Source organism: Heterocephalus glaber, unplaced genomic scaffold, assembly GCF_053883595.1.
Source record: "Heterocephalus glaber isolate CG9 unplaced genomic scaffold, H.glaber_assembly_v1.0 deba00001479, whole genome shotgun sequence".
Taxonomy (NCBI): Eukaryota; Metazoa; Chordata; class Mammalia; order Rodentia; family Bathyergidae; genus Heterocephalus; species Heterocephalus glaber.
Window position 1 is genome coordinate 8,217,974 of NW_028258316.1, and position 26,088 is coordinate 8,244,061.

A 26,088-nucleotide genomic window follows, 5' to 3' on the forward strand; every position below is an offset into this window, starting at 1 on the left:
AGTGCCTGCTAATAAATATCAAGAGCATCAAAAACAGGAACTTGAGAGCAAATCTTCATTTAAAAAAGAGCACAAATGTTTCCCAGGTCTGCAGGAAGAGGGCAGGTTAGCCCCAGCAGTCACATGTCAGGCATTGAGAAGCTATGTTTTTTTGGAGGAACACATGGCCTTATTTGTGACTTGGTATTGTGGCTCATGAATCACAAATGCACATGGACAAAGTCCTGCAGCCTGGACAGAATCCTGGGGTCGAGAGGAGCCAAATCACTTCCAGGCTCCTCAAGGTGAAATGAGGATAGGCCACAGATCTCCCTCTCTTCCTGGGGATTGCCTGCAGGCACAAGGAGGTAACCTACTGGCTGCACGCATTCCTGAGAGCTGTGGCTGGTATGGCAAGTGCTGGGGAAGAAGGGTGCATTCATTTGTTAGGGTTATTGGGCTTGTTTTGTGATGGACCCTGTGATCCACCACCATCTCATTTAATCCTTCAATTTTATTGGCGAAAGAAAAGAAACTGACACTTTTATCTGTCCAACATCCACTCCCTATTCTTTTGGAAACAGGCTTCCATTTTCCTTTAGGGGAAATCATACCTCCCACACTCTTAATTCATGTGGTTTTGGTGGGTCTGGCACAATTCTGTTCCCTCCCTTGCCCCAGGAGGAAAAACAAATTTTAAAAAATAACCACTTGGTAAAGAAAAACACTCATCAAATAATTCAGAGACGAAGGAAGAAATTAAATCATAAACTATCCTTATATAATGCATTCAAAGTCTCTATCCCAAGAAAAATCCATGGCCTCAAAGGCAAATATTAATAATTAAGAAAGATAGAAATAAATGGACTTAGTGTTTATTATACAGAACTAGAAAAAGAATAAGACAAGGCAAAAGAAAGAGAACATGATTTAAAATATAAAAGCAGGTTTAATGAACTATTTAAAAATCAAAAGTCCAGCAGAATGATAGGTAAAACCAAAAGTTAATTCTTTGAAAAAAATCAATAAAACAGACAATCCTTTGGTTTTTATGATTAAGAAAAAATTTTAAGAACACAGATGTATAATATTAGGGATGAGAGAGGGTATATAATTCCAAGCATGGAGGAAATGTTAAAATAGTTGTAACTTCAATGGCAACATATCTGAAAATGCAGATGAAGTGGGTGCTAACTAGGAAAATCTGTCTTCTCAAAACTGTCTCTAAGGGCCAGGGATTTAGCTCAGTGGTTCTGCTGCCTGCCTCGCAAGTGCAAGGTCCCGAGTTCGATCCCTGGTACCAAAAAAACTGTCTCAAGAAGAGGCAAAAAATTTCAACTTACCAATTAAGAGAAAAATATTCATGTGGGGAAAGCTATTATAATTAAAAACTACAATATCTTGATGGTTTTACAGAACTCACCCATAAAACCTTAAAAGAAAAACAATGTTAAAATAAGAATCAAGATATATTATGTAAAGGTACAAATCTCCAGTGATGAATGTCATTATACTGTACACCTAAAATGTACCAGTAAAATGAACAACAAAAAAAACAATGTTATTCAACTTGCTCAAGAGCATTGAAAAAAGCAGAAATATTTGCAGTTCTTTTAATGACTATCATAATCATTATACCAGAACCTGGCAGAGGAAGCAGAAAAAAGAGATCAAGCTCATTAATTCCAAATAAAACATACTCAGATAATGTGTAAAAGATGTACATTAGGAAATTAAACAATATTCTTAATACTGAAATCCTATAAAATAGGAAGAAATCAAGAAAACCTGTGATATTGCTATAACATTATTCTGGATCCACAAACCAATGTGATAAGACAAAGAAATGTGGAATAAATAAAATGCTCATAACATTGTCATTATTTGCAGGTAATATGACTAGTTATCATATTAGTTATGTAATTAGACAATCTAGAATAAGAAACAAAAAAAAACATTAGACCTAATAACAGAGTTAATTTCAAAGTAAAGTATATAAACCAATACCATTCTTTTTCTTTTTCTTTTTTTTTTTGGTACCGGAGATCGAACTCAGGTCCTAGCGCTTGTGAGGCAGGCGGCAGAACCACTAAGCTAAATCCCCGGCCCCCAATACCATTCTTATATGCTAGTTAGCTAGAAAATGTAATAGAACAAAATAAGTCATACACAGTAATAGCTAGACTATAAAACACCTACAATAAACTCAGAAATGTAAACTTATTTGATAGGAAAATTATATCACATTAACTAAAATTAAAAATGCAAACATTCATAGGCTTGAAGAATCTATTTTATCAAAACAAAGGCACAATTCATAATGAAATGAGTCTTCTCTTTATATCTTTCAGTATTTGAGTTGTTGCAATGAGAATGTAACACTTCAGCAATTAAAATAAAAATTGACCTCTGCAACAAAAACTATAGTACCTGAAAAAGGAAATCAAAGAGGTCATCAGAATATGAAAAGATATCCCTGTTCCTGGAGAGGCAGAACCAGTATAGTCAAAATGTCATAATTCCAAAATTGATACACAGATTTAATACAATTCCAAAAAAAATACCAACAGCATTCTTCACAGAATTGGAGAAAACAATACTAAAATTTATATGGAACCAAAAGAGACCCAGAATAGTAAAAGCAATCCTGGGTAACAAGAGCAAAGCAAGAAGTTTCACAATCCTGGACTTGAAGTTACATTACAAAGCTATAGTGATAAAAACATCATGGCACTGACACAAAAACAGACATGAGCATCAATGGCACAGAACACAGGATACAGAAACAACCCCAAGCACATTCAACAATTAGATCTTTGACAAAGAAGCCAAAAACATGCACTGGAGGAAATAGAGCCTTTAATAAATGGTGCTATGAAAACTGGCTATCCACATGCAGAAGATTGAATCTAGACCCATATCTTGAATTTTTTTTTTTTTTTGGTATTGGGGATCGAACTCGTGTCCTTGCACTTGCACAGCAGGCGGTGAAACCACTGAGCTAAATCCCAGGCCCTAGACCCATATCTTTTGTTTTGTTTTTGTTTTTGTGCCGGGGATCAAACTCGGGTCCTTGCGCTTTAGACCCGTATCTTTCAACATGTACTAAACTAAAATCAAAATGGATCAAAGAACTAAATGTTGGAAACAATTTCTGCAAGATAAAATAGGGAAAAACTCTTGAAGTCATAGGCACAGGCAAGGACTTTCTGAACAAAACCTCACTTGCACAGGAAATAGTATCAAGAATCAACAGATGGGATCATATCAAGTTAAAAGGCTTCAGCACAGCAAAAGAAATAAACAACCTACAGAATTTTGCAAGGTACTCCTTGGAGGACTAATATCCAGAATATATAAAACACACAAAAAATCAGACCTCCCTAAATAAAAGACCCAATCAAAAAAATGAGTAAATAAAACAAACACACATTTACAGAAGTGTAAATGGCCAATAAACACATGAAAAAAATGTTCAGCATCTCTGACCATTAAAGAAATGGAAATTAAAACAAGACTGAAATTCTGTCTTACCCAGAAAGAATGGCCATCATCAAGGAATCAAATAATAACAAATGCTGGTGAGACTGTGGGGAAAAAGGAACCCTTCTACATCATTGGCGGGAATGTGAACTAATACAATCACTATGGAAATCAGTATGGAGATTCCTCAAAAATCCAAAACTAGAAATTCCATTTGACCCAGCTATTCCCCTCTTAGGTATCTTCTCAAAAGAGTCAAATACATCATATTATAGTGACACATGGACACCATGTTTATAGCAGCACAATTCATAATAGCTAAATCTTGGAAGCAGCCTATATGTCCATCAACAGATGAATGGATAATGAAAATGTGGTATTTATACACAATGGAGTACTACTCTGCCCTAAAGAAAAATAAACTTTAGCCATTTGTAGGAAAATGGATACAACTTGGGATCATAATGTTAAGGGAAATAAATGAGACACACAAACTTAAATATTGCATGGTTTCTCTTATATGAGAAACCCAAATTATTAAAAAAAAGAGCAAAATAAAAGATAGATAATAGGGAGTAGGGAGACAGATCTTTTTTCAAGTGAGAAGGGGATCAGAGATGGAGGGGGAGGGAGGCGAGGGAAAAGGAATGAAGATGCCTTATGTGTATGGACCAACTCCACACAGGGAATGTAAATATTGTGTACTGGAAATATGTACTAATAAAAATAAATAAAATGAGAAGCTAGAGATAAAAACAAACACAGTAAAAATATCTTAGGAATATGAAAGAAGCCAGGCAGGGTGGCACATGCCTGTAATCCCAGGGACTTGGAAAGCTGAGACAGAAGGATGGCAAGTTTGAGGCTAGCCTGGGTAACTTGGTGAGAGACCTTGTCTCAAAACAAAATAAAAAGGGGTATGGATATAGCTCAGCACTAGAACACGTGCATAGCATGCACTGGGCCCCTGGTTCAATCACCAGCACAAAGAAAATATAAAAAAGCAAATTAATGAGGAAATATATAATATTCCTAGATGGGAAAACTCACCATTGTTAAGGATGTAAATTACGGCTTCATTAATATACAAATTGCGTATGATTCCAAAGCTCATGTGGAATGAACGCAAAACATTTTTGAAAGAAGAATGACAGTTCTTGTCCTAATATATAAATTTCACAAAGTCCAAAGTTGATTTTGAAGTTTAGCTGATAAATATACAAACATAGAACATGCTTGACCAGCATAAAGAAAGGAGGCTGTTCTGAAGTGTGTTGTGATGCTATATTATTTAAGCAGATGGAACTACCATAGAATTAGACAGATAACGTAATGACACAGAGTAGGGAGCCCAGCAATAGACATATATGGATATGGAAATTTAGTGTAAGGAAGATATATTTCAAATCAGTAGGCCAGGATGGATCCTCTGACTGAATGGTATTGGGGTAAATTACGATCCATTTAGGACAATGTAATGGTGGATTTCTATCTCTTCCCTCAAAACAGAATAAATTACAGATGAATTGGAGACTAAAACCTAAGAGGAGTACTAGAAAATAATATAGAAGAATCTTTTTATATTTTTGTAGTACATAAAAGATTAATATGACATAAAACCCACAAGTCATTAAAAAAGACTGACATATTGGACTACATTTAAAAACACACACACTTTACATGATCAAAGAAAATACCATATACAAATGTGAAAGGCAAATGTCAACATTGGAAAAACATTTGTAATTCATAAAATGGTCAACATATTAAGATAAAAAACTAATAGTAAAAATATCCTAGGCAAATAGAAGATAAGCAATTCATGGAAGAACATAAATGGTTAGTAAGACATGCAAGATGCCCAGGCCTCGTTAATAACCAAGGAAGTACATATTAAAACACAAAACATTCAACAGAGCTAACAAAGATTGATAATACTTAGTGTTGGCGAGAGTACAGGAAAGTCAGTCTTATACAAGGGCGACTATAGTACAAATTCATGGATATTTGGGGAAGAGAATTTAGCAGACTCTATCAAAATTTCAAATGTATATTTTTCTAGGACCCAGTAATTTCACTTTTAGAAATGTAGTCTATAGCAATACTACTACAAATTGGCCAATATTAACAAGGACTACTCATTGCAGCATTGATTGCAATTTATGGTTGCATGGCTTAGATAACTTATTTTATATCCAAGCAGTGGAATATTATGCAGCTATTAAAAGAAAAAAATATATTTCTAAAAACTGACATGGAAAGATATCCGTGTTAAGTGAAAAATAATCAAATATGCTTTTTATGGAGACACATACATACCAAGAATATGCTGCTTGATCTATTAACAGTAGCTATCCTTGGGTACAGATCTTTAGGGTTATTTTCTGCTTTTTACAATTTTATATTACTTCAGCTTTTATGAGTATGTACTACTTTTAGAAATAAAAGAGAGCAAGATCTTTTCTCTCTTTCTTCTCTCCTTCTTTCTTCTCTATTAGTAAATAAGCAAGCATTCTTTTGACAGGTGGCTTTCCAACATACTTAGATCTTGATTGACGGCCTGGTTTTCAGGACGTGGTTGGAAGGCTGCACACACTTGCTGAACACCTCCATCTTTGACCCCAAACCTCTGAACAGGACTCCTCATCATCTCTCGGCCCCTGCCTCTAGTCCCTCCACATCTATTCCATACTGCACCCTGTGATCTTTCTAAAGCCCCACCAGATCATATGCTTCCCCCCTTAAAGTTACCTGGTGACTCTCCAACCCCAGCAGACAATGGAAATGCACCTCCTCAGAGCCTTCATGGACCTCGGGACTCGCCCCACACAGCCTCCCTTGTCTCTCCCTTCCCTTCTTACATGATGCCCCAGCTGGGCTGGCCCTGCAGCCTCCTGCACATACCTTCCGCCTCATCCCTGAGCCCCACACAGGCCCACTGTCTTCTTTCTTCCCCAGGCTCTCAGGGCACTTTGCCCTGCCCCCTGTCACAGCATGGATCATACTATGGATGGGACCAGCAGGGCTGTGCCAGCTCTGTGTGCTGTAGGGCTAAGTACCAAGCTGAGATTTAGAAGGCACTTGGTAAATGCTGGAGGCCAACTGGAGCCCATGTTGCATCTTTGTTCTCATGCTCACAACTGTCTCAACCTGGTCATTGGATTTCTATCACTCAGTGGAAGAAAGTGGTCATGGCTGTAGGGAATCCCCCTCCACAGTCACCCTGTTAGGGACAGCCCCAAGCTCTGCTACCTCCAAGCTAAATACTCTTATTTTTCTGAGTGCTATAAAGGGCTTCTAGAGGAGCTAACGTCACCAAAAGGAAATGCAAGATGATTCCCCCAGTGAAAGCCTCGGAAACCTGCCTCTATATTGGGTAGAACTGAGGCTGCCCCAGTGCCAAGGAAAACACTCCAGAGCTTGTCTTTCCAGTGCTGGCTCCGAGATTCGCTACTGTGCACAGAAAGGCTCCCCGAACATCCCAGGCCGCCAGGATCCTGGCCAGAGAGTGAGCTCACAGACGGCCGCTTTACTCGCCAGAGTATTTTCCACTTCCACTAATGTACTCACGTAACTGTGGCCACACTGCACCTCAGCTTTGAGGACACCAAAAATAATAATGGCAGCCAATGCAAAAACAGTCAGCTTTATTCATTACTCAATGGAAACTGTAACAAAACACCATCCTCTGAACCTCAGTCATTAGTCCCTGCATTCTCTGGGAAACAAGCAACAGATTTCTGGAGGGTTAGCTAGGTCCAAATTGATTTTCACTTTCTTAGAGCAAATTCTTTCCTCATTTTTTTTAAAACAATGGAATTTTATTTTGATGAAAAACTTGAGTTACAATCATTTAGTAAATGAAGAGCAAACACTTCATTTTCCTACCTCATAATGTTTAAGAAAAACATTAGTAAATAAATATCTGTGAACAGATTAAGGGTCAGGCAGACTGGATAATAAACCACCTTTGATGTTCACACTCCCTGCATGTGACTCACAGGGTGAAACAGCACTAGAGGATAAGTGAACCAATAAGATATGAGCATTGGCCAAGGATTTAGCTCAGTGGTTCCGTCGCCTGCCTTGCAACCACAAGGACCCAAGTTCGATCCCTGGTACCAAAAAAAAAAAAAAAGATATGAGCACCGAATCTCATCCTAATCATTCAAATAAGCCCAAGATAAATACTATTTTGTTCATCATGGGCAGCAAACTATACACGTTTTACTGAAGAAATACTTTGATAGAAGCACTTATTTAAGTTACATTATACATCACAACTATAAAATGGCGTGAACAGTTCCATTTAACCAGTATATATAAAGTGCAACTATATAACATTCTGCATTTTATCTGGGGTGTGATGAATATCAGTCTTGCTTGAAAGCACCCCAGCTACCAATTTCCACTTCTGAAAAGACCCCTATGTGTGCAAAAGGACTGTCCCCCATACAAAGAACCAATTTCACAAACCTACTGGTAAACAAATACATTTTTATAGGTGGAACCTCAGGATGCGAGAACTGTACTCATTTAAAAAACCATTCATTTAAAAAACCTTTGGTCTTTAAAAAAACCTACACTGCAATATCCTGAACATGTGCATCTCGCAATGAAGAAGAGTGGCCTTGCAGCACGGATCAGGAGACTATGAAGAGTAGCATGCTGTGGTTTCAGGGACAGCATCACAGCATTGGATTCTGTGCATCAGGATGTAGGTCATTGTTGCCAGAAGGGGGTGGATGGGGAGGATACCCAGCTCATCCACCTGCGGAGTTGGGTGTGTGACTACTAGCTGGTTCTGGGGAATCTCTGCAGCAGCTGCTGCCAGGTCGGTGATAGATTTACTTTTTACACACTGAAAGTCTTCATGCCGACTCTCTCCTTCTTCCTTTTCCCAGGACATTCGAATAAAGGGTCTTTGGACATAGTTGTAAATGACTTCTGGGAGGCCCCCAGGCCTTTTCTTTACTTTTTCTTTGTATGTAGGATAACCTTCTATTCCCAATCTAATCTTAAAACCCCTCTCCTTCAAGACTGATTTGGCCACATCTCTGTTTTCAATGTACTTGAAAAATCTATATAATTTTATGCTATAAATAATTTGTGAATATTCTTCTCCCATCTCTGGTGGATATTCTTCATCCCAGTCAACCACATCATCATCTGTGAGCACCACTATATGGCATTCTTGTTCCCCACTCTGGGCACTAGCTACCATGAGAGGGAGGATCATTTCTTCCAGACAAAATTCAAATTGTCTACAAGCACCATCATTTGATAACTCATGCATCAGGGCACTGAGATTGCTACATTTAATAGTACTATATTCAAAAGAAATACAGAGATAATCACATGCTTCTCTCAGCTCAGGAATAGATATGCCATCAGGACAAGGAATTATTCTTGTCTTATAGTAATCCAGGATAGCTCGAAATACAGTGGAACCAATCCCTTCTGCCACCTCATACTCTCCCTTCTCACTGGGACATGTAAGGTTATGTTCTCAGCCAGATCCAAACATCCTGCCCAACACTGTATTTGGCTGTGCAGTAAAAATAGATGGGTCTACAACAAATCTAGTGTTATCCACTATTAATGTCACTCACTGATGTTCTCACATTTCGAGCCCCTTCTTTTGCATTTTCATATACAAATACCATCTCCCTAGTTGTCTTACAGCTACCATCTGAACTTGACTGACTGCTGTTCCCAGCACTGCTGAATGAACCATTTGGAGATGCTTTTTGAGGTCAAGGACTGCTTGGACAAGAAGAACTATGATCTTTTTCTCTTTCAACATGGTGCTGCCATGTTGGAGAAGTAACATTTCTAATACAAGGAGTGAGTTGAGACTCTGTTCTTTCATGAGATAAATCTCGTGATCTGTCACTTGACCTTCGTCTGTCTCTTGATCTTTCCTGTTCCCCACTAGCACCATGTAGACTCACTTTGGTGTGGTCTACTCCTCCTTTAGCAACACGTGAGGAAGTACTGTGCTTCCCCTTCAAGGCAAAGGCCGAGGCCAACGCTGCCTCTGCTTCCTTCTCAACCAGATCCCACCAGAGGTGGCTGTAGAGGAGGCCACTCTGGTGGCAGTGGTGGCGCCTACCAGAGCCGCCCCGGCAGGTTGCAGGCCGGCCTCTTTCCTCGTTTTGCTGAAGTCAAACATTGAAAGTCTCCCTGGGTCCTCTGGAGGGAAGAAGGCATCCGCAACTCATCTGTTTGTGGTTTTTGGATCACATGTCTTAGTCCCTCCCTGGCTTTTTGGATGGTAAGAGGACATGAGGCCCCACAGGACAGTCCTAGTAAACCCACTTTCAGTGGCTCTGCAGTGGGGCGAACTCTGTGGGTGCTGCCCTTCTACAGGACACACTGTGGACATGAGGCTCTGGGTCCACATCCTGGCTTAGGGCCAGTCTTGTCTTTCCAGCTCTCCTCTGTGGTCAGGGTTGGCAGGCAGGGCCGTTCCCACCACCCCTGTGAGTCAACCTTACCTAGGGTGTGCTTAGCACTCAGCCTCTCTGCCCCACGACCAGGAGGTGCTGGAAGAGCCAGTGCTATGGGATGGGGAGATGGGCAGGTGGAGGACAATCTGTGCCAACTCTGGCTGGGTCACACTTCAGACTGGAAGGCCCATCCACTCTTCCCTCGCCAGACTCAATTTCCTTGGAAAATGATCCAAAAAACTTGACCCATGGGTTCTGGGGTCCCGGTCAACTCTTTGAGACTTTCTACTTTGGCTGGTTCTCAGGCACCGATTTTACCTCATTCAGCACCTCCCCTCCTTTACAGCTCACTGCTGTGCCAGCAGGCTTTGGAGCCAAAGGTAACCTCACTGGGACACCCTGGACGCATCATCAGAGGATGTGGCAGGGAAGTATGTCCCCTGTCCAATCAAAAGAGACCAGGAGCCTGAAGAAAGGTGGTGGGTCACTGTGGGGTGGGGAAAACTGCAAGGACGGAGGGACAAGCCCACCCAGTGGTGAGGAAGAGCATTAGTGCAACAGATACTGCATTCACAGAGTGCCTCCCACATCTGAGACACAAGGAGGAGGAGAGCCAGACAGGCATGGGCCCTGATCCCAAGAAACACAGCTTGGCAGAAGGAAGAGAGCTATTTGACAGAGGCATTAATTCGCAAATAATTAAGGGCATAAAACTGCTAAAAAAAATACTGTAGGAATTATCCCCAGATGAGACAGAAATGTGTTGATTATTTCCTTGACATTCATGGAGCTCACTAATCTACCTTCTCTGTCTTGGCCTCTTCTCAACTCCAGAGATGTTAGGTAACCTGCCCTAAGTCACTCAGCATGTAGGATTCCAGCCTAGGTATCTTCTGTGATATGCCTTACCAGTTCCATATGTGAGAAGTGTGATCAAAATATGCAGTGACTATTTCAATTAAAAAATTATTACAGTAAAAGACACATTGTCATTAATTCCTCTCAAACATGCACCCCCTTCACTTTGAATGCACTTATCCCACTGGTCTTGCTAATTTCTGAAGCAGTTCTGGAAGTCCTCTTTCATGAGTGTCTTTCTGAAGTATGATAAAAAAGGTGAATGCTGCTGCTGAGTGCCATCCAATGAGAAGATAGGATTATGAAAACATTATGGTGCATCCTCATCCACCTTATTTACTGGATCTGTCACTGCACAACTTCTAGCTTTTCCACAAAATAAAAATGATCATTCTGAAAGGTAAATGTTTTGAATATTTTCAGGACAACGGGGCTGCCATGACAGTGCAACTAAAAATATGAAATAGGACTTCTAGAACTGCTTTGCAAAGTGGCAAGAATGATGGGATAAGTGTGTTAAAGGCAAGAGGAAGTATTTTGAAGGAGATTAATGCCAATGTGTCTTTTACTGTAATACACTTTAAAAAATTAAAGCATTCACTGTGGTTTTTCTATCACACCTAGTGTACTAGAGGAAAGATCTGTGGATACTCAAGGCACCCATGTTCAAGTCCTGGCTTTTGCCACTTATTCAGTGTGAGCCTGGGGTGTCATTCAATTCCTTGAACCTTAGTCACTCCATCTGGGAAATGGAGCTAGTACCTGTAACTCTCACAAGGCTGGAGTGGAGACTCGGGAAGGTAATACAAACAAAGGGTCTGGGTAAAGTGGGCAACCAATGCAGGCTTTAGGAGGGGATGTACACACCACATTCTGGAAACCTTCCAGAGGGATTAGACAGTCCCTCACAGAGTCTCCCTGACTTAACATTAACATTCTTGTAGATAGAAAAAATTATACAAACCCCCTACTTACTGAGATGAAGGGGGACCCTTATTGCTAGAATTTGGGAAGAATTTTAATATACTATAGGGCAGATGTGCAGAACAGAAACTGAGCAAACCTAGACCTTATCTCTTGAAGTGGAGGCAGTCTGCACCACCCAGGTCTGCCCCCAGACTCAGAGATCTAGGGCTATGAAAACTACAAGGCCTGGCCTGTGATAGTATGCTGCCCAGTAGGATCTGATCTGAGGGGACCTAGAAAGCTCTAACTCACCCTTTGTGCTCCATTTCCTCACACCCATTGCGGACTCCACTCCCAGAAAAGAACTGGAGTGTGCTCAGAGAGAAACCCAAAGGCCTGCCTGTTGATAAACCCCAGGGGTGGCTCGATTTCACCACATACAAGGATATATTCAGTGGAAAGGAAAACCAACAAAGGGGCACATGAGAAAATATTAGCAAGTCACGGTGCTGCACTGAATGCAGAAGGACTGTGAGCACACACTTCCCCCAAACAGTCTGCTGCAGCACCTGGGGAGAGTGTCAAGACACTTTCTCTTTTGAACACAGAATACAAGACAAGGCTTCTGTAATAGGAGATAACTGATGGAGATGAAACTGCATAAGGAAAGAATGAAAGAAAACTTAAAACATACTGAGAACTGGGGCTGGGGGTGTGGCTCAGTGGTAGGGTACTTGCTTAGTATGTGTGAGGTCCTGGCTTCCACTTCAGTACTGAAACAAAACAAAACAAAGTACACACACACACACACACACACACACACACACACACAACTCAAGAATTAAAAAATAAACCCCAGAAGCAGTAAGCAGCCAAGTAGACATTGTGGGGAGCTCACATCATGGATGTGGAGGGCCAACTTGTCAAGTTTTCTCTCAGTGCCAAGGAAAAGGATGAGTAAAGACAGGCTATAAGGGGATACCGGAGGCTGAGAACAGAGCTGACCCAGGAAATACATTTTTCCCAAAACAGTTTACCAATTTCCAAGAAAGAGATCCATCTGTGGACACATCCTGGCTAAGCATTTGAATTTTAAAAATCCAACCAAACAAAGACTTGCAAAGATCAAGGTAAAAACAAAAAGCAAAAACCCATACAAGTGACCCTGACTCTGGAGTTTCGGGACACTGCCCCCAGACCAGCTGTGGTGCTGCACGGTAAGTGCTGGCCTGCCTAGCGGCTTCTTGTGGGAGGAGGGGCTTCCCCAAGGCAGAAAGGACTCTTTATTCACGAAGTGTGAGTGGACATCTGGTGATCTGTCAATTGCTTTGATTTTTTTAAGACGAAAAATATTTTCCCCTAGTAATTATGGTACTTAGATATAAAGATCCAAAGAGACACTGTATGATTCTAGGTTCCATGAAATGTGGTCAATGCTCATTTTTTCCATATAAACCCGCGGGGTTGTTTCACTGTTATAGACCAAAGGTAGCAGAAGACGTAAACTTCAAATCTGCTGTGAACAGATCAGACCCCTTGAGCCCCACTCCCTCATCAGCAGTACATAAAGCCTGAAATTCTCTCTGCAGAGGCCACCCAGCTGCTGGGTCAGAAAGCCTGCACTTGGGTAGCTTTTACAGCTGTGTCTGACTGGATGAAGCTGATGGGCTGTAAGAGTGAATGCAGCCATCACAGTGCAAGTGTGCAAAGCCTGCACTGCCTTGGCGGACTGGCCCCAACCTGGACCCCAAACCCTGGACCTCAGATCCAACTCCTCAGCTCATCTACCTGCAAGGCTCCAAGGAAGGCATCATTACTCCCCTCATCCACTTGGGAAATAGACTCAGAAAGGCAGGGTGCCCGGCCCGGGCTCTCTTGGCCAGTTGCTGGAGAAGCCAAGGTGTGAGCCCATATCTGCCTGGCCATAGCTCTGCTCCTTTTAGTCTCTGACCATGGCTGGGTGGACCTCAGGGGTTCTGCTTTTCAGCCACGAACCTCTCTGCTTTGAGCTTATGCCCAGGAGCTGGTTCGTGTGGCCCCTCCCCTTTAGACTGGTGGAATAGGCCTGGCAGGTGGTGTCACAGACTGCCCTCAGAGGGAGCAGATGTCCTTCTGGGGACAAGAAACATTTCTGGGCCAGAAAAGGACTTAGGATTTAGTTCCAAGTGGATTACCAAGAGCTTAGGAAGACAAGTCTGATTTATAGCCACCACATATCACCGTCACCAGCTCCTGGGCCCTGGCTCCACTATGCCACTGGGTTCAGGTCTCCAGAGCCAAAGATTCCTTCAGTAAGTGTCCACCCAGGTCTCAGCACTGCCCTGCATGGATGTCACAGCACAGCCCTTGGAGAGCTCTTAGCTTCCACATTGGAAAGCAACCCTAAGATCCCAGTGTCACCCACGGAGGAGCTGGGCTTGGAAGCAGGAGGCCAGCCACACTTGGAATGGCAGCAGCTGTGCTAGGATCAAGTAGCCCTCTGGAGCCAGCCTGAGGAAGGTGGGAGGGCCCTGGAGCCAAGCAGTCTGGGATAAGGGCCAACTTGCTACCACCTTGTTCTCAGTAGCCTTAGGACAGTTCCCTGGCCTCTCTGCGCCTCTGGTTTGGCCTTGTGAGCAAAGGGCTGAAGAAAATGGTACCACCCTCCTCTAAGGTGAGCCTAGATTAAAGTGAGCACAAGGTCACTGCTCAGTAACGATCAGCATAATGAGATGACATTCGTAGAAAATGCCAGAACAAGGCCACAGAGAAAGGAGGACCTGGGCTCAACTTCCACACGCTGCCCTTGTGTCCTGCCTCCCTCCCATACAGGCCCCGTATCCAGCAGGGGGCTGCTCCCCCATCACAGCCGGGGACCTCTGCTGCACATGGGTGGGGGCTGGCAGTCTGGGAATGAATCTCCCAGTCTTCAGGGAAACCGAAACTGCTCACATATGGAACCCGTATGGATTGTACTGCCTCTCACAAAACATGCTCTATTCCTGAGACATATGTGCTCAGAAAACAGAATTGCATGCCACTAGTGACATGGCTCCTGGTTTATGTGAAGGGACTGGGACCTTGTACCTAGCATGGAGGATTAGGGCAGTGACAGGTTATGGCTTTGCAGTCAGCAGCTCTAAGGGACTGGGGCAAGCTACTGAATTCATCTAAGTCTTTATTTCCATTTTTTGCAAGTGAGCATGATTCCAATGTTGTAATGCTGTTGTGACAACCAGAGCTATTTTATGAAATCTTTTAATACATCAATAATAATGACAATTATAACACTACCACTAACAACTAACATCCATTAGCATTTACTGTTTGCCAAGCATTGTGCTATAGGCTTCTCAGTCCTAAGTTCTTCCTTTTATTCAACTGATGTGTCTTGAGGGCCCACTGCATTCCCCATGCCAGGAACAGTGCAGGGAACAAGACCAATCCAGCCCTGCTTTTGTTGAGCCTACAGAGATGTCAGACAGCACGTGATTAACTGCACCAGTGATGATTAATTAAAATTGTAATAAAAGAACAATGAAAGAGAAGTTCACCTCCACTTGAGTAAATGCCATTATATATCTTTTCTAGATAGGAAAACTAAGGGTCAGAAAGATTAGGGAACTTGCCCAAGCCCACATACCTGCTAAGTGGCAGAGCTGGTCCCCAAATCTCATTAAATGGAAACTATTATGCCTACAATGGCATCAGAATTCAAGAGCATCCACAGAGAGCCCCAAAACTCCCAGGGCTGTGTCTCTAGTCTGAGAGCCACTGCTCGGAGCAAAAGAGGAATCAGAAGGCTGCTTGAGAGCAAAAAAGCTTGCTGTCCCCCCATGCATCCCCCAGCCTCAGTCATAAAGCTTTGTGTCACCTCACCCTCCCATCAAGATGAGGGACCCTAGGGCAGGGGATTTGCCTCAGTGGTTTCGCTGCCTGCCTCACAAGCACAAGGACCCAAGTTCGATCCTCGGTACCAAAAAAAGATGAGGGACTCTAAGACCTTCAAGAGCAGACAAATGAGTTTAGGAAAGTAAATGTTCTGTTTTTAAAAACCAAGAGTAGCAGATGTCACCAGTAGGAAACAAGCCAATGGGATGCTGCAGAGGAACCCTGGGTGAAAAGATGCAGGGGCCACGGGGCCTGTTGGATGTGAGCCTCCTCTGGAAGACCCTTTGGAGGCTGCAGTGAAATCCTGCAGACAACGCACTTTACGTTGTGCAGGCAAGGGGCAGCTGTCCTTGTGTAGACCATGCTGGTCAGGCTGGTCCTCCCTCTAGCAAAGTAGATCTCAAAAATGAAGCAGATCCACCCCCCAAACCTGCCCCAGGCTGTTAGGGCCCAGTAGCTCTCTTTTTTATCTTGCTTTGGTTACGCTACTATTATTTTCACTTTGCTTATTTACATATCACCTTTGCGATTCTTCCCGGTGTAGCCCCTATAGGACTGCATTTTTTTTTATGACTGTATTTTTTTTATGGTGGAAAAACACATACCATAAATTGGCCATTAGTGACTTTTAGTACATTCATGATGGTCTGCAACCAGGGTCACTATCCTGTGCCAGAACACTTTCCCTACTCCAGGAGGAAATGCCGCGATAAGTGATTCTTCCCCATTTCCCTTTCCGGTCTGGCAACCACTAATCTGCTGTCTATCTCTTTGAATTTACTGACCCTGGACATTTCATGGAAATGGAATCCTACAATATGAGGCCTTTTGTGTCTGGCTTCTTTCTCATAGCATAATATTTCCAAGGTTCTGCTACGTTGTGGCATTAATCAGTGCTTCATTTCTCTTTATGAGTAAACAACATTCCATTATGAACATATATTACTTTTTGCTTATCTGTTCACCAACTGGAGAACATTTGAGATGTTTCTACAGCTACTGTGAACAGGGCTGATATGAACATCTGTGTACCAGCTTTTGTTTGAATATCTATTTCTTATTCTTTTGAGCATATACCTAGAGGTGAATTGCTGAGTCAAGATACTACTTTTAACTTAGTTTTTAAGACTGAAATTATGGATACGATGTGCTAATTTCACTAAGAGAAACACTTAGTTATCCAAGTACAGAGGTTATCTCCAATGCCATCTAAAATCACTGCATGTGCGCACTCTGGGAAGTGCAGCTTTCAAATGTTTCGGTGTTCACTGCCCGTGGGGGCACCTGCTGGACTAGAGGCCTGGGAGATAAGGCTGATTGGGTCAGGGATTAGCTGAGGGGCCGAAGCACAGTGAGAGGAACTCGAGAGATAAGCTTTTGGCCCATGCAGGCAAGGAAGGTTAAGCACAGCAGAGAGAAGGAGGAGGCCTGGAAGGAAGAAGCAGGGGGGTCCAGGACGCTGGCCCCAGTGGAGATGACTTCAGAGCAGAGGCCCTGGGAGGGATCTGGAGCTGGTCTTAGGCTGCCCCCTCCCAACCCAATCCATCTCTCATGTTCTGGAGACCGGTTCACCAGATGTCCAAGGAGCAGAGGGCAAGGCAAGAGCCAAGGGGCTTATCCTCAGACTTTCTCCAGCTGGGAGTCTGCCCAGCTTGGAGACCTCTGTCGTGATAATTATGGGCTGCCTGGAAAGAAGAGGGCTGATTTTGGTGGGGACTTTCATCTCTGGCTAAATTATACATCATGTGCTAATGTTAACTCTGTTGTCTTCGAGAATTCAAATGAGACATAAACATACTCTCAGAGAAAGAGAGTCTGTATTCATTACTGGGACCACCTTGACCAAATAAGAGGTATGACCAAATCTATTTATAGTTTAAGCATCTTTCAGCTTAAAATCTTTCTCTTAAAATCTATAGCGATAGTTTCTGCTCAAACAAGGAAGAATGTTCATCCTTAACAATCAATCATTTGTTCATGAGGGCTTTGTGTTAGGGAGTAGAGACAGGGATGGGTTAAATCATGGCACAAGGGCTATGGAGAAAAAAGTTCAGGAGCTCGGAGCAGAGAAATGGAGAGAACAGATAAACATAAATGAATAGGTACAGCCTACCATCTAAAAATCTATTCTATCATTAAACTGAAAATAAACCCAATGAAGAAAGCTAGCATGGATATAATGAAAGAGGAAACCCATACTCAGCTATAGCAGAATAAGGCGGTAAAATCTCTAGGGAAAGTTTTAGGGTTTCCAAAGCCTAAAAATATTGGTATCTTTTGACTAGGCAATCCCACTCTTAGGAATTCTGAAGAAATAATTCTAAAAGAAGGGCAAGCACTGTATACGTAAAGGTCTCTATTGCAAGGAAATCTACAAAACAACAAAAACTGGAAATATTCTGTTGTCAAATAACTGGGAAATAGCTAAGAAAATTAAAGTAAACTACCTGACAAAAATATGGAAACATGAAGTACTGGAATACAGGATTATAAGTGTTTTTTAGAAGCTTTATAGCACTGTTACACAGTTGTTTGAATGATTAAAAAAAGAATGTGCTAATCTTTAAATAAGATACAACTTTCTTCTAATCATTGATATCTATTATCTAGATTTAATTTTCATCAGAGTAACAACACACACAGACACATACACACACATACAATGTAAGTACAAGTCAACAAGCTCCAAAGAACAATGGTTTCTTCCCCAAATACCAGGGAAGTGCATCGCCCTCCATTATGGAACTGGCAGACCACTGTATGCTCTGGTGAAATGCCCATGGTTAGGTGGACCCCTGAGCCTGGCAGCCCAGGCCCTGTGTGGCTTGACATCTCACAGACCTCTGGAGGTGTTGGAGACACTCAATGATGAACACAATGCATGGTAGACAATCACCTCCCTTTTTCTAGACTCTTTGCCTTATGATTACAGCCTGAGAACAGGGCTTCCCAGACACCTGCATAGGGGCTGCTCTGTTAGGACAACTATCAAGCTGATGATCCCCTTGAGGTGTCCCCACTCCCTGGGAGGGGCACAGGCCTGGTGCTCAGAGCTGGGTGCTGGAAGGAAGGCCTGCGCCCCATGTGCTCTCAGAGAGTCCCAAACCAAGCACTGGCAGTCAGAGTGCCTCGCCCATTTCCACCCACAGACCTGGGAGAGGCTAGTTTTTCACAAATGAATGTGGCAAATGCCACGCACTGGAGTGGGCTGAGACACATATCCCAACTGATAAGTTTGGATCAATGGTTTAGCCACACACAAGGTAGACAGGCAATAAAATTTTATGCTGCAAATTTCTATATTCAAAGCCTTAACAAAAAGAATACACTTTAAAAAAACTTAAAAATGCAGCAGCAAAAGCGGTCAATTGCCCTTTCTTGGGAAAAAAAACCAATAACTTTATTTTGAGATTATGCCCTGCTCATAATGTTGGTGTCAAAATTTTCCTTCCTCCAGGAAACGATGTTGATAGTTTATTTTTTTTCTCTACTTGACATTAAAAAAAAAAAATCTGGCAGCCTTGTGAGAGTCTCCAAAGCTTCTTTTTGAAGTTTCATTTGCCCATGAAACCCTGTGCCTGGGCCTCTGGCCTGAGATCACACGTGGTTCTCTGGCAGCGGGCAGCCTCGGGCGGGCACAGGGTGAGCCGGAGCTGGAAACCCCCACAGGTGACTTCTGCGCAAGCGAGGCGAGATGGCTAGGGAGGGGCAGCTTTCTACTGCTGCAGGCTGGAGGGTCTTTAACACTTGAAAAAGATTTGAAGGTTGAGTAAGTTAGGAATTTCAATCTGGCACAAAGTGTCAAGCTTGAGTTCACTTTCTTCCTCATTTTTCCTGCCAATTTACAGATTACCCAGGGGTTCGTCGCCTCAATACTAATCCTACCAGCACCCTCGAGCCCAGGCACCTCTCCTCTACCAGCTGCCAAGCAGCAAGGCCCGACCTGTGTCCACCTCAGGGGCACCTCCCAGCTGTCACACAGGCTGAAAGGGGCAGCTGGGAGAAACACCTGCCACCACAGAGCCCCAGGTTTCTCTTTAGTGGTGTTCTGCCCCTCTGGACCTCCCCACTCCCTCTGGGGGCTGCTTTCCCCCACAGCTCCTGGCCACTGCAGCTGTCCTCTGTGAGGGACCCCTGCCTCCCAGATGAATGGCCTGGTCCCCTGTCCTTACCTATCTGTACCAGTTTTCCACTCTTTCTCTCCAGGGCCTGCCTCGGTGCCAAGGTCAGCCTGTCCCCCACATCACTGCACCCCTCTCCTCCATCAGGCACTTCTTAGAGTCCCATGCTTATCTATGTAGCTTTAATGTCTACTGTATTTTTTAAGGTTTAAAAGAACATTTTTTTGTGTGGTGAAAAGGAACTTACGTTCATTCTAGAAAATACAGAAAAGTATAATGGAAGAGTAACTGCCTGTGAGCCCACTGTTGAGAGATAACCAGTCAGGACATAGATGCATCCCTCCTCTAAACACACACATTCATCTGGGCCAAGCACATGCTGCTAAATGGTCCTGATGGGTTATTCTGTGGGTGGAAGGCGCAGGGGCTCCCTCTTCCATGCAGTGGACAGGTCCCAGGCTGGGTAAGGACTGAGGCAGTTTTAAGTGCTGGATGTACTTCACCCTGTGAAGGCCCATAGAAGTAAACAGGGGCTGTCATCCTGGAAGGTGTCCTGTCAGGACAAGCCCTGGTGTCATCTCCAAGTCCCCCAAAGTGTGAATGTGCTCCATGAGAGGATGGCAGGTGGCAGAGGGATGCAGATTTATATCTATTTTAATGTGCATTAGAAAACTAAGAGTTCATCAAACTGTGGAAATCACAAATATGAATAAAACAGATTTAAAGAGAAAACTGAACAGAGAGTTAATAGAAATTATGAAAATGGTCACAAATGCCTGAGGTCTGGGAACAGCTCTGCCATCCTATTGACTCCTCCTAGTAGCTGCTCTGCCCATGCAGACCTGGAGGTCTGAGCCACGCACATGCGGGTGGTAACTGGGGTGAGGACCCAGGCCTGCCTGGTCTTTTACTTGCACAGGTCTCCGTGGAGGAAGGTCCTGCTTTTCCTTCCCTATACCCTTAGCCCATCTGTAGTCACAGGTGGCCCAGGGCAGGTTCCCTAGGTGCTGGGACATGTCATGGCTATTTGGCACCATCTTCTGACTAACCTCTCTTTCTGGTCCTGCTTTTATGGACTGATCTTGCAGTAGCACAGCCATACAGGTAGTAGGTTGGGCTCAGAAGTCTTTGTGCAGTTCTGAGTAGGGGTTCCTTCTTAAGAAGGCAACAGCATCGGGGAGCTGGCCTTGGCCTTGGCAGTGAAAACTTCCTAAGAGGCCTCTCTCATCTTCTAGCCACAGGCCCTGCCAGCAACTTCCTGGGGACAGAGACATGAGATGGCTTGTCAACTATTGCTGGGCCAGGCCCGTCTCATGTCAGCAGAGGACAGCATGACCCACCTTTTGGTCAAACCTGCTTCTGAGAGGCGAGTCCAGACAACACACTGTTGGCCCTGAGGTCTGGCCTCGGCTCTCAGGGAAGGATCATCTTCCATCCCTTGTAAGGGCACAGAGCTGAGAGGCAGGCCCCACACTCCAGCAGCAAATTACAGGGGGAGACAGCGGAATCCTGTGGGATCTACTAAATTTCAAACCAGGGACCCTATGTCTCTGAGACCAAAATAAGGAGGGGAAGAATTCAGATTCACTTTGAGTGGTATATACCTGCAGTCTCAGCTACTAAGGAGGCAGGAGAATGGCTTAAGCCCAGGAATTCCAGGCCTGAGCAACATAGTAAGACCCTGTCTCAAAAGAAAAAAAAAAAAAGAAAGAAAGAAAAGTCCTGATCCTAGGTCATTCCTGTGACCATCCCATTTGTTTCCACAGTGCCAACCACTGAGGTTGTCCATCCATCTTGGAGTCCACTAAAGTCACCACTTTGCCCCTTGAGGATGATGACAAAGGGGGATAGAAGCCCACAGTAGCAAGAGCATAGCACAGTGTTAAGAGCCCCTGACACATCTCCCAGGAGCAGGAAGGAATATGGATTGCAGTGCCGAAGACTGAGCCCAACCCTGGACCCTGACCCACAGTAGGGCTGTGTGAGCCCACTACAACGAAGGTGAGGGCTAATAGGTGTAGCATCTTCTAGGGCCCAGGGTGAGTCAGCATTCCATGCACTGCCTCTCACTGCACCCTGGTGATGACCCTATTGCTCCAAACTGTTTTGATCCATGGGCAGGCCAGTGAGGCCCTGGGGGCTGCAGAGCTCCCCCAGGCACACACAGGGAGTGGGACTTGGACTCCACCCCTCCATCGCTGGGAGGAGTGGGCAGGGGGTGAGAAGAGCCTCTGAAAGCCCCTAGCAGGAGCAGGGAAGAGGATGAGATGCTTTCTACTTGCCCATTTTCCTGCTACACCACATCACCCCTGAGGCTGTGGGCCTCCCAGGTGGCAGGGGTGGCAAGTCAGCTTCACTTGGATCTTCCTGCTGGGCAGCTACCTCTTCCACACAGTGGGCAGAGGCTCCTGGGCAGCCAGAACCAGGGACTCCCAGCCTGGGGGTATACTGGATGATGATGGTCATTACTACTTTGTCACGGTTTATTGGGGCTGTAAACATGGAATGTTTTATTCTCTCAACATCTACTCCCCCGATTGTGCTGTGCTAACTCCCTTTTCCAATTTGGGCAGCAGATCCCTAAATGAAATCTAGGGCAGACTCTGTAACTTTGCAGTCATGTTCCATTATTGCAATAGTCTAGTTACAAAACTTCAAGATTTAAGACTAGGTCCTGTTTATTTGAAAACTTGACTCAAACTCTATTGTAAGTTCATTCTGGTTCTCCTTTTGTCCCTTCCCTCTCCTGCCAACTATTTAAGGATCTGAAAGCTGATAGGAAATTGAGAGAGAGGATTCTGTGCTCTACCAAGTGCCCCTCTCTTTGTCTTCTGGAATATCCTCCCAAGCCCTTCAGCCTCTAGCAGGCCCAGGCTCAGGCCCACCCTTCTCAAGGTCTGCTCACATAGGGCACTGTCCAGTGAGCAAGTGCCCTGGGGGGTCAGGCCCCTCTGATCCAGTTGGTCCCTTTCAGCTGATGGCTTCCACATAGTTGGTGATGTGGGTCTCCAAGGGCTCTGTTCAACTCTGTTCAAGTCAGGTCTCCTTTCCCTGCTCGACAGGGCACATGTTCCCAACCCCTTTTCTGGGTTGGGGGGTCCCACAGCTCTTGCCCCCCCCCAGCCTCTGTACCCCTTCACCTGGAGCCACAGTAACTTCTGGGGTGGTTCCTGACCTGCCAGGGCCACTGAGAACTGGAATGGGAGGGTGGACCACCTCTTTCCAGTGCCCAAATCCTTCCAAATTGAGACTTCTCAGGCTTCCACCTTCATAAATCTCTACCCTAGAGATAGGCACCAGTTTCTGTGTTCAATAGGAACCAACATGCCAGTGCTGGGGCCAGGGGATTGGAAAGATACGGTCCCTTTATGCTCAACTGCTTAGCTGCTAGGATTGTCTCCCAGGCTCCCCTGGGCTGAAGCCTGGAGTGCATCACACGCCCCGTGCATCCTGCAGGACGCGCACCTGTCTCACCTCAACACTACTCAGCTGCGAGTCCATGATGTGCTCCTTCACCACAGCACCCCTGCCATCTTGGAATCAATGGGCAGGAATTGGGGTGGGGAAAGAGTTCGAATTGGGGCTGGGCAAGGGACCACAGCCCAGTTGTGTTCTGACAAACTACATAGTTACTTTAGGCTATTCATTAGCCTAAAGTTAGCTATGAGTTTGTTAACAATAAAGGAGTTAAGACATTTATTTTCACTTAATACAAGCAGCTAGTTTTGCAGAGTATGTATTGTAACAACAAAGCAATGCAGATCTGAGTCAGTTCTAAGCCAGACCCTGCTCTGTGACCTCAGGCAAACTACAGGATGTAGATTACAATCATCACAGCCACATTGAGAAAGGAAGAGAAAAGTTAAGAGAGCTTCACTTCCTACCGGCACAGCACAGCCATAAACTTCACAGAAGTCATGGCTGTCATCACAACTTACAGGCACTTTCAAAACCTTGAGCCAAGAAAAGGTGTTGAGGGGGCCTTGGGCATGGTGAGGACCCAGGCTCCCACCTCAGGGTGCCCCAGGCTGCTCCCAGCTGTGACAGAGAGCCTAGCACAGTGTCAGTTACATGGCAGGCCCAGAACAGGAATTTTGTTGAGTGGGAGTTCTTTTAATTCCATAATTCTGTTTACCAGCTACATATTATTAATGAGGTACCCTCATTACAATTTAAATTGCATTTAGACTAGAAACCAAAAATGACTGTGGGTCTTGAAAAAATGAAAAAGGAGGAGAGATCCTGTGTGTGAAGGTGAGGGCCCATGCCCGCAGGGCAACTGTCTGGCAGGAGACCGCAGCTGTCTCACTGCAGCTGGCAGCTCTGGATGGAGCTGGATGGTGGCCATGAATGCTTTCTTTCTTGAGTGAAGCTCCTCTCTGTGTGAGCTGAATCACAGCATTCACGTGAGGCATAGGACAAGAACATTTACTAAGTGGATCCCTTCGGGGTGGGGCCAGAAGGCTAGGCTGGGCCGGGCCAACACTTGGGCAGAAAAGGAACATGAAACTGGCTCCTCCAAGTCCCTCAGACCCCCGCAGTGGATGCTGGGGTGGGGGGCAGATAACACAGACCTTGGTGGGAGTGACCAGGCCCAAAATAGGCTGAGCGTCTGGGGCGTCAGCTGGGATTCTCTCCTTCCAGCAAGTCACAGCTCAAGCATTCTGTTTACCAAACGCTTCTGTACACATAGAAACCAAATGCTTCTGCGAACACCGAAACCAGGACCATCTAGGCTCCTCATTAAAGAGGGGTGGGGAGGGTCCCCCAGGGTGGATTTCGAGATGTAGAAAGACTGAAAATTGAGGAGGGCCAAGACCTGGGCTGTCCAGAGAGAGCCTGGCAGAAGAGGCAAGGCAAAGGCAGGGCAGGGACTCGTCACCACTGGGTCCACCCCACCCCATGCAGCCTCAGCCTGGCAGGTAGCAGAAAGGGGATGACGCCTGCAGAGGAAGGTGGCTCTGTGGAGGAGGAGGAGGAGGAGGAGGAGGAGGAGGAGGAGGAGGAGGAGGAGGAGGAGGAAGAGGATGCCACCTTAGCATTCTCTCATGCTGTGAGAGTAATCAGAGCCAGCTGAATGTGTTAACTCCTTGCTGAAGACTGAGAGGCTCTTCCCAGGGCTGCCAGGAGGAGGAGGGGTCCTGCTACAGAAGCTGGGGATGGTTCTGCACCCAGGGCATGCCCCTGCCAGGCTGCTCAGCTCTCCCCTGGGAGCACTAAGGTGGGGGTCAGGGAGAAGGGCAGGCTGCCCTCCTCTCAGGCTAGGCTGCTCTCTTGCTCACTGGCCCCACAGATGTGGGAGGGGAGAGTCAATGCTGATGATGGGCAAGTCACACAGTGAAGCACCTGATGCACATGTCCTCAGTGGTCACAAGAACTCTATGAGGCTTTACGGGGGTATAGTAGAGCACACGGGAGTGACATGAATAAGGAAACACAAAACTGAAACTCAGAAGTCTGGTTCTAGGGCCCATACTCCAACCAGCAGACTAGCCTGCCCGGCAGGATGATGATGATGACAGCGATGATAATGTCAATAAATCAGCAAAATGGAGAACTTCCCATGGGGCAAGCAGTTTGGACACCTGTCATTTAGCTCACTTGCTGAACCTATGATATATAGGAGTTATTTTTATGTCTGATTTAGACAGGGGGAAATGAAGGTACACATTGCTCACTACTCAGGATGGATTTGCTGGCAAAGGCAGGGCCTGGGTTCTGGCCCTAGCTCCCACCACTGTGACACCAGGCCCTTTGCTTGCTTGTCAGTAGCAATGCTGGCTGGCACCCCACTGGCATGGGTCAGGCTCTGGGCTGGACACTGGAGCCTCAAGGCGATGAGGTGGCCCAACCACCCTTCCAGCCTGCTAGGAGGGAAGAGCATGGGGCACACCCTCACAAAAGCCTAGGATTCCAACTGTGTAGCAAAAATGCAATGCTTTGGAAGATGTTTTGTTGTTGTTGCTTTGGTAGTTAATTGGTAGAAGTCATTTCTATAAGATGATTATCCTTTTCATGGACCAGGAAAGCAACTGGAAATCAGGACATGTTGATAACACTGGTCAAGTGAACCTTGTTTCACCGTTCAGACATCACCATGTGGCTTAAACACTGCCTTTTCCCAGGGTCAGTGACACACAAATGAGGGGAAAAAGCGAAACAGCCAGCAGCTCCCAGGAAATAGGTGGGGAAAGCCAAAGGGCAACCCCGCCCAATACAGAGCCAGCCTCGCCACACAGTTATCAGAAGCCCATCATGGTCCCTAGACTTGTGGTCCTCTGGTGAACTTGTTAGCACTAAATGCAAATTCCAGGCCACAGCCCGGACCTCAACATCACAAACTCAGGGGGGTGGGGCCCTGTTAAGTGTTTCTGTCAGTTAATTCTGAACCATGGGCCAGGGTGGGCTGAAGTGGGGGC

The 26,088-nt window shown here is 44.9% G+C and overlaps 1 protein-coding gene and 1 pseudogene across 32 annotated transcripts in view; both read right to left on the reverse strand.

Annotated features, from left to right (window-relative positions):
• Ralgps1 (Ral GEF with PH domain and SH3 binding motif 1) overlaps positions 1-26,088 on the reverse strand; it is a 262,738-nt gene that overhangs the window by 50,284 nt on the left and 186,366 nt on the right. The window lies entirely within an intron of this gene.
• Positions 1,036-24,598, reverse strand: LOC147826076 (BTB/POZ domain-containing protein 10 pseudogene; annotated as a pseudogene). The gene has a single exon (XR_015439739.1). The product of XR_015439739.1 is annotated as a BTB/POZ domain-containing protein 10 pseudogene (transcript).